A 10,286-nucleotide genomic window follows, 5' to 3' on the forward strand; every position below is an offset into this window, starting at 1 on the left:
TTCCATACTTACAGTGGTTTTGGCATTGGTGGTTAAGATATACACCTCAACTTTTTCATGCTAGCCTTCCTATATCAATGCCAAATTATACCATGTAGGGAAAATATATGAGAACAAATCATTAAGCTCCAATATTTTTCCTTTTTTTTCCTTTTATTAGTGAAACACCATGAAGTACAGTTGTAGATTTACAATTTTTTGTGCTTGGGTTTCTATTATACAATGATCAAATACCCATCCCTCCCCCAGTGCCCATTTTCTGCCACCGTGGATAATATGTCTCCCACCTCCACCCCCACCCCATCCCACCCTGCCTCTGTGGCAGGGCATTCCCTTTTGTTCTCTCTCTCATTTTGGGTGTTGTGGTCTACAAAAGAGGCATTGAGTGGCAAACATGTTCAGTCCATAGTCTACTTTCAACATGCATCTCCCCTCCTGGGTGGATCCTTCAAACACACTTTATTTGGTGCTCCCTCTCAATCTGAGCTGCCCTTTCCCCTAGAATGCCCGGCTGGCCTCTAAGCTATGGAGTAATGCTCCTGGTGCTGATCTCAGCTATTCTTGGGTATTAATCTCGTATTTTGTTACTTTATATCCCCCAGATGAATGCAACCTTTCTATGTCTATCCCTCTCTTTCTAACTCATTTCGCTTAGCATTATACTTTCCATATTGTACCAGTTGTATGTAAATTTTATGACTTCATCTTTTCTAACAGCTACATAGTACTCCATTGTATAGATGTACCAAAGTTTCTTTAACCAGTCATCTGTTCTTGGGCATTCAGATTTATTCCAGTTTCTAGCTATTGTAAAGAGTGCTGCAATGAACAAACAAGTGCAGATGTCACTTTGACTATACATTTTTGCCTCTCTGGGATATATTCCCAGGAGTGCTATTGCTGTGTCAAATGGTAGTTCAAGTTCTAATTTTTTGAGAATTGTACATGCTGTTTTCCAGAAGGACTGAACCAGTCGGCATTCCCACCAACAGCGAAGGAGTATCCCTTTCTTGCCACATCTGTGCCAGCATTGGTTGCTTTTGTTCTTTTGAATGTGGGCCAGTCTCTGAGGTGTGAGATGGTATCCCATTGTGGTATCTCATTTTGATCTGCATCTCCCTGATGATTAATTATGTAGAGCATTTTCTCATGTGCTTTTTTGCCATTCGAAGTTCTTCTTTGAGAAAGTTTCTGTTCATTTTATTGCCCCATTTTTTTGATGTGGTTGGATGTTTTCTTCTTGTGGAGTTCAACCAGTAATTTGTATATCCTTGATATCAACCCCTTGTCAGATATGTGTTCAGCGAATATCCTTTCCCATTCTGTAGACTGTTTTTGTATTTGGGTCACTGTTTCTTTGGAGGTGCAGAAGCTTCTTAGTTTAAGATAGTCCCATTTATCTATCTCTGTTTTCACTTGCTCGGCCAGTGGCGTGGCATCTTTGAAAATACCATTAGCCTCAATGTCATGGAGGGTTTTGCCAACTGTGTCTTCAATGCACCTTATGCTGAATGGTCTGATGTTGAGTTCTTTAATCCATTTTGATCTTACTTTTGTACATGGTGTTAGGCAGAGTTCTAAGCCCATTTTTTGCATGTTAAGCTCCAAATTTTTAAAATAATCTTTAAACAATTTTGATCGAAAAGAAAATAGTGTGAACTGGAGGGGACAATCCCCTGGCAGCCTGCAAAGTCATTTTACTTTTCCACATTACAAAAGAGGAAATCAGTGAAGGAGGTCAGTCATAACGCAAGTTAGCTGACCCTGCTGAGCTGTGGTCATTAGGGGATTTTGTGCTCTTTTCTCCTTCCACCAGAAGTCCAACCCTATTAGTTTTGTCTGTTAAGTTCCCATAAAACAAAAAAAGTTTTACCACACAGGAACCCATGTAATGAGCCCAGCCAAGGTGATAAAAAGAAATTTCAGCTAATTCATAGGTTAAGCATGGTAGTAGAAACTAAATATCATGTTTTTTTTGTATTGAATCAGCACAAGACACAAATTACAAACCTTTTCAGGATTTAGTTTCAATCATAGGATATTTTAACACCCAACCTCCTCTAGTATACAGTTTCATTGCTATTGTCCCCAGTTTCTCTCCCACCACTCCCTCTCCCAACCCCAAACCCCACCTGACAGCCTGCTGTCTCTACACTATGACAAGCACCTCTCTCTCTCTCTCTCTCTCTCTCTCTCAACTTTTGGGCATTATGGATTGTAATACAGATATTGAGAGGTTATCACCTTTGTTCCTTTACCTACTTTCAGTACTCAGTTCTCATCCAGAGTAATCACTTCCAAATATCATTGTCATAGCGGTCCTTTCTTTATTCCAAACGCCTGCCTTCAGCACTTGTGGCAAGTGTCCAACCATTGACCAATTCTCCTGGTCTGTGTTTCTGTTATCCTTGGGTATTAGTCTCATACTCTGGTTTTTTATAACCCAAAAAAGGGGTAGTCCAATCAGTATATCCCTTTCCTTATGTCTGATTTCATTCAGCATGATGTTCTTCCTTGTACATCCATTTATAAGCAAATTTCATGACGTCAGTTTACTAACCACTGCATAGTATTCCATTGTGCAGTTATATCATAGTTTCTTCTGGCTATTGTGAATAGTACTACAATAAACATAGAAGTGCAGATGGTATTTCTGTTATAAACATCATGTTTAATGTAGGTTTCCAGGTTCCATACATACAGAATCCACTTACAAACCCACCTTTTATAATTTTTTTAAAATAATATAATTTATTGGGCTGGAGCGATAGCACAGCGGTAGGGCTTTCGCCTTACAAGCGGCCAACATGGCCGACCCGAGTTCGATTCCTCCGCCCCTCTCGGAGAGCCCGGCAAGCTACCGAGAGTATTCGATATGCCAGACACAGTAACAACAAAATCTCCAATGGAGACGTTACTGGGCCCGCTCGAGCAAATCTCTGGGCTGGAGCGATAGCACAGCGGGTAGGGCGTTCGCCTTACAAGCGGCCAACATGGCCGACCCGAGTTCGATTCCTCCGCCCCTCTCGGAGAGCCCGGCAAGCTACCGAGAGTATTCGATATGCCAGACACAGTAACAACAAAGTCTCCAATGGAGACGTTACTGGGCCCGCTCGAGCAAATCGACGATCAACGGGAGGGCCTTTACCTTTACCTTAATATAATTTATTATGATGCTTTCTAAGAAACTGAAGCTATTAACAAAAACTCAGGGAAAACATATTCTATAAAAGCAACAAAAATAACCTTAAGAAACGATCACAGCCATGTGTTCTTGCTCCTCAAATATCCTTGATATATTGTCAATATCTTTCTATACACTTAAAATTCATCAACTTTATTTCTAAACATTATTTAAAGTTATATTAATTTTAATAGGTGTAATCAGCTTTATAGAATATGTATTTGATTCCTTCATATTTTGCATAAACAAAGTTTGAATTTACCATATCACTGTAGCACTGTCCTCCCATTTATTTGCTCAAGAGAGCACCAGAAACATCTCTATGTTGAGAACTGTTGTTACTGTTCTTGGAATATCGAATACGTCACAGGTAGCTTGCCAGGCTTTGCCATGTGGGAGGGTTACTCTCAGTAGCTTGCCGGGCTCTCCTAGAGGAGCAGAGGAATCGAACCCAGGTTGGCCACGTGCAAGTCAAACGTCTTACCCACTGTGCTATCGCTCCAGCCCATATATATATTTATACATATATATGTGTATTTACACACACACATACATATCTATATATTCATCTTACATGGCCCTTAAGCTCCAACTCTGATTTCTTCCTCCTCCAATTATTTACTACTTCTCTCCCCCTAGTTGGGGCTCAACTAATGTGCCGAGTGCCTTCAGAATGCATTTCTGAGGCCAGGATAAAGGCATGCATAACACATAAATGAAAGGAAGGCACAAAGCATATGTAGATAAATGTTATATGGACACATAATTGAGATGACTTGTTTACAAACTGTATTGGATTCAAGTACAGTGTTCCTAATCTCAGCAAGTGTGTATTCATACTCCATGCATTGTCAAATATCCAGCTACTGTCCACAACCAACAACACTCCCCCACATTTTTCAGTCATTTACTTCCCCTCTTGTTAGCACCGTTTTGATGTCAGAGTGTAAAGGTTTGATTTTGTTTTTGTTTAATTAGTCCATTTGATATTTTTCATTATATTCCAGAAACAAATGAAATATTTTTTAAAAAAATACAGGACAGGAGGTGATATCAGGCAACAAATGAAATAGTTCATGTGGTTGACAATCAGCAAGAGACTTTCAGGTCAGTGTGATGAAAGGAACATCCAGTTTTCCTTCCCAGCATATTTCCAAAGGACTGGCTTGGAGCAGGGTACATGCTGGGAAGAACAGCAGGACAGTCTCAGTGTCTTGAACATATAGGGGCCTATTTTCTTCTTTGAAATTGTAATGGTATTGACCTCCATTGCAAACCACAACACCATAAAGGAAAGAGAAAGCAAAAGGGATGCCCTGAGGTGGGGCTAGCTGGGGGAGATGGGGTGTGGGAACTGGGTACATTGGTGGTGGAGAATGGGCACTGGTGGAGGGATGGGTGCTTGATACTTGTATAACTGAAACCCAAGCACAAAGGTATGTAAGTATACAACTATACCTCATGGTGTTTCACTAATAAAAATTAAGAAATAAAAATTAAAAAATTAATAGTGCTATCAGCTGGTATAAAAAAAGAAAATGTAATGGTGTTGACTAGATTATATCAAGATCATTTTTAGCTATACGTTTCGATGATTCATCCTTGATTCACTGATTGATACTTTGAAATGTCCCAGTTCATTCTCATTCAGAGAAGTCATTTATTTTTCCTAGTATTTATGTGTACAGGGAATTTGTCACAAAATTCTTTATATAAAGTATATTGAGGGACTCAATGATAATGTTTTATTACAATTTTGCAAAGAATTAAAAAATACACTTTTAAAAGATTTTCTTGGTTATATATATAAAAGCTAAAGTACAACAATTAAGGTTAACTCAATATTTTCTAAAGTTGTTACATTAGTATTTGAAAAGAAATTTTAAAAGATTCTGGGAGATGGGATGGGAAAAAGTCATGGATACTTAAAGATCAGTAGAAGTCTTTGGGTATGTGGGGCAGGGGAGTGTCTAGGAAAGTTGAGATCACACTCAGCTACGTGATCTAATCTCTATATATCTAATCTCTGAATTAGATACCAATGATATATCCTCACAGATGTATTCATATGACTATCATGTACACTAGTGAGACCAAGGGAAATAATTCTTAGCATTGACATTCTTGGAAACGGAAGTAATAATGAGGTTTTTATGATTGAGTTGTTATGATTTCATAAGCACTGTTTGTTTCCTTAACCAAACTGGAATGTCTTTAAAAGACCAAATATAGGAAAATTAATTCACTTTTAATTTAATATAGAAAATGTTGAATTTACAGTTTAAATAGAGATATCTTTTAAAAAGTCTTTCAGAGACACTGTCCTTTACTTGTTTTATTAGGAACTGAATGTGGTAACCTATAATCTCTAATTCCATCTGTAGTCCTCCCTACTCTATTTCTAACAATCCAAATAAACTTCACTTTAGACCTAGTTTTCAGTAATCTAAACTAAACTTATAGTAAAAAAAAAATTCTTAATCATTAAAAATCATTTCTAATAAAACATATAATTAAAAAGTTTAATGCAGGCAAATACTGTTTTAATCCTTAAAGTAAATTTAAAAATCATAATAATACTCGGTAACGCATTGAAACATAGCAAAAAATAGATGGTATATATCTTATTTACAAATTGGTAACTGTAACACATTGTCCTTTTCCATTTCAAGGATGAGATGATTCCATAGAGTAGATTTGTTCATGAACAGTGCTATATTCTCTCCTGGATGCGTATTTAAAAATACTTGCAATGTGCCTGTTTCTCAACGTTTTGTGTACTATAGGCCTCTTTGCTATTGTTAGATCTTTCTCTTGTTTATTTTTAGTTTATGTTCCAATTTTTTTATTTTTAATTTTTAAATTTTTATTAGTGAGACACCATGAGGTACGGTTGTAGACATATGAATTTTTGTGCTTAGGTTTCAATGATACAATGATCAAATATCCATCCTTCCACCAGTGCCCATTTCCCACCACCAGGGTTCCCAGTATGCTTCCCACCACCCATCCCCTCATTCCAACCTGACTCTGTGGGAAGGCATTCCCCTTTGTTCTCTGTCTCCTTTTAGGTGTTGTGGTTTGCAAAAGAGGCATTGAGTGACAATCATCCTTGGTCTATATGTTCAGCATTCTCTACCATCCTGGGAGGATCCTCTCAACACCCTGTATTGGGTGCTACATTTTCTATCTGAGCTGCCTTTTCTGCTAGCTTGTGTGGTTGGTCTCCAAGCTATGAAGAAAAATTCCTGACACTAATCTCGGCCACTCTTGGGAGTTAGTCTCCTATTTTGTTATTTTAGGTCTACTGGGATCTGGGAGGTCTTCAGAGATTTTGAGAGCCCCGTTTTAATCTGGTCAAAATTCTTAACTTTTTGTTCCTGAGTTGGAGTTGAGGTCAGCGCCAGGTTACTTTGGGCTGCAGATATCATGGGAACTTCCCTTAGCTCAGGTAGTGTATTTCACTTCAATACCACCTGTCTATGGAGAGTTTTCATCTATTTTGACCCCAATTTTTGAATTTTGTTTCCCTTCTCTTAGTTTTACTCACCTTGAAAACTCGATTCTGTGATGGATTGAGCAGACAGAGAGAAGTCCATTCCAGAGGAGGAGGCTGGTGGTTGGTTATTTGGGGGCTGGACCCCCTTGAGAACCATAACTATTTCTCGCGATGAGTTGCTGTAAGTTTGGGGGGCAGAGCCCGTTTGCCCTCTGTATGTCATGGAGTCATAAGACTGCAGGCTGGAAAGGAGAGTTCCCAGAGTGCCTTGATGATAGTAAAACACCTAGCCTCCTTCCGGGTAGGGAAGTGACAGGCTTTTACTCTGATGTGGAACCAGAGATGGTGTTCTCGCAACAAGACTGGCAGAAAGTGATGGGTACACAGACACCGTGTTGTTGGTATCTAGGATTTTCTCAAAGTGAGCTGCCATAGACATGAAAGAGACAGCGGTGTCTTGGGCAAGGACAGTCACAGAAAAGTCTCCCATGGAAGACTTCTCTTCAGCACTTCCTGCAATATCCCATTCCAAAACACTCCAGTAGGTAGGAGCTGAGGTGGATATATGACTCTGGTGAAACACTCCAGATAGCATTGTTGTGCTGAAATGTTGGCAAAGAAAGGCAGTACAAATCAGTGGATGGAAAGATGTGCCAGAGGCTGAGGGCAGGAGCCAAGCAGAACTACCAGCTGGTGCAGATTCTCTGGAGTAATTGCAGACACTTCCTGTTCGGGAAGCTGCATTGTTCACCACGGGAAGGGAAAGCTGCAGAGTATGTGCAGTTCCCAATACAGATGGATTTTGAAAATTTTCTGTAAGGAACAAGAGGGTGATGAAAAAAATCTGTGAGACTAATAATCTCCTTCAACGCTGAGAGGAACAATCTGAACTTAAAATTTAAGCCATCGAGATCCTTCTAGTACCAACAGTCAACTGTGTTTCCAAAATTCCAACAACTTGGGGTGATTCAAAGCCTGGAACCTTTGGGCACTTTGTGTATTTGGTATCGTGCTCCCAAAGTGAACACAGAACTGTAGAAAAACCAGGTGATCGTGTGTGTACCTGGATTTCTTGCATACAGATAGTTTCTCCTTAGCTTGCTGTCCTATTGACTCCTATGCTATTTCCTAGAATGGAAGCTTTTTCAAACTAGGAAGTCTAAGAGAAAGGGACACATTCTCGGGACAAGAAGACACCTGAGGCCCAGATATGGCAAAGAGATTTCCTATATTCCAATAAATTTTGTTGGGCGGGCGTAGGGTGGTGTAGAGTTTGGACCAACAACTGACAGTGATCTTGGGTTCTTCCTGGCTCTGCACTCTGGAGTGACCCCTTAGAACATTCGGGAGAGTGTATGCCGTGACAGAGATTCAACTGGATTGGCTGCGTACAAGGAAAGTGCCTTATCCCCTCCAGTACTGTCTCTCTCTGTCCCTTATGAATTTCCAGGTTACACAACCTAAAGGATGTGGACTTTTGGCCAGGACCCTGCATGATCAATAAAAGCCCAGAAACCGGAAGGAAGATACCGTACGTTATGATAGGCATTTGGGGTCTTTGCAACTATTACAATTGTAATCATCAGGTTTCCATTTGACTTGTGCCATGAGTACCTGTTACTTACGGTTCACATACGACTTGATCTTGTTGATGCATTTTAGGTTACCCTCCTTTTTGATCCACTTCAAAAATGACTGCTTGAGTCTTTCCCAAGAAATGTTTTTGGAAAGAAAACTTTATTGAAAATCTGTGTCTTAAGTTGTTTATCTACAATTCAGTTACTAATAATTCTAAGAATAATAATGCATATATGAATATAATTTTTCAATTTCATGTGGTTTACATAGGAGGAAGGGTAAAGAAAACATCATGAAAAATATGTATCACAGAAATGAAAAAGAACTATATAGATATTAATGAAATCTGGGCTCTGCAGCAAGCAGCATAATACAGTAAGTTATGGAGAGCAGACCCAAGAGTAGGCCTTGAATAACAGTGGATGTGATCCCAAATAAAACCAAATAAAACAGTACAATAAGGGTATTAATAAATCGTTCCACATATGCAATATGAAGAGAGTATTCTATTTTAGAAAAAAACTGCTAGCCAAAAAATGGAATAGAAGGTGATTTTTGAGTGCACTCTTTACGAGTCCATTAAAGAGAAAGGATTTATCATTAATTACATAACAAAAAGAAAATAGGAATAAACGTGATTGTATTTCATAGACAAGAAATGTTTTAAATGAGGAAAATACAGAAAGAAACTTCGAAAGTACAAAAAAATTATTCTCATCAGTACCTTTGAATATTAACAAGCAAACAACACGTGTTAAACATAGCAGAGGATTTCACTTGATCACACAAGAAACAGAAAAGACCATTTAAAAAGTGATCACAAAATATTGCAAATTTACTTTCAACCCCTAGATTAGAATTAGCTTTATCAACCAGGAAAACGTTCTTCTCAATGTTTAATAAATGAGCACGAAAATACAAAAAAATATCTTTAATGTAGGAAAACTCATAATTCATAAATATGACAAAAACGTGTAATTAGACATGTGAGCCTTGATTTTTCTATTTCCTCTTAGGATCTAAAAACAGAAGTTGACTATTATCAAAATACTCTCATGTTAGGAAGAAAAAATCACATGAAATAATATTTGTAAAGATGACAAGCAGCTTTAACCTGGAATCTACTTACAACACGATTGAATCAAATCTCCTGATTCAAGTTAGAATATACCATTTTTTTTTATTTTAACAGACAGCGCGTACATGTACTTAAAAAGCAGAACAGAATAAAAACATTGAAGATTCTGTGTCGTCCACCGCCCTAGATAAGCACTATTAGCTATTTATGGGAAGCATCATTTCTGAAGCGTGCTTATACTCCAAATTGTCAAGTACCAAGTACAGTGTTCTAAGAGATAATCAGGAAAAAAGTCAGCAAGGATAGCTTTCTGATAAACTTCTTTTCCTACTGGAACCCTATTCAAGGCATAGTATACTTTCTCGTCCTGGCATTTATTGAAGTAAATTGCTTTGACTTGCTCTCAGTGTATTTATCTGAGCATATTTAATATATATTCTTTCTTTTTTGATTTTAAACCTTTGGTTCTCTTCAACATTCTGTCCAAACGTTTTCCCCTTCCTTGATAATCTACGTTCCTATTCTTTCTTTCTTTCCTTTCTTTTGTTCGTTCGTTCTTTCTTTCCTATTTATTTCTCCCTCATATCGTCTTGGTTTTAATTGGTCAATGTTTGATGAAAGTGATCCCAAACTTTCTTACCTTTGAGGGCTTGGTAAGACCTCCCTACCGCTCAGCACTGCACACCTTCCTCATGCCCCATATTTTCTTATTACCTGGTTTAAATAGAAATCTCAAAGATCAATGATTATTACTTTGTAATATCACTATATTTAAAATACTGAAGTATACATACAAGTGGAGAGACCATTAGAGAGAACACATGCTAGTATATATTAACAGTTTTCCACAGCATCTATATTTTCTGTTTCTGTAAAAATACTGTCTCCGATTTACTTATTTTCAATGGATATCATGTAAAATTCACTATTAAATGGAAAAAAGAAAC

This window comes from Sorex fumeus, unplaced genomic scaffold (assembly GCF_029834395.1).
Source record: "Sorex fumeus unplaced genomic scaffold, SorFum_2.1 ptg000070l, whole genome shotgun sequence".
NCBI lineage: Eukaryota > Metazoa > Chordata > Mammalia > Eulipotyphla > Soricidae > Sorex > Sorex fumeus.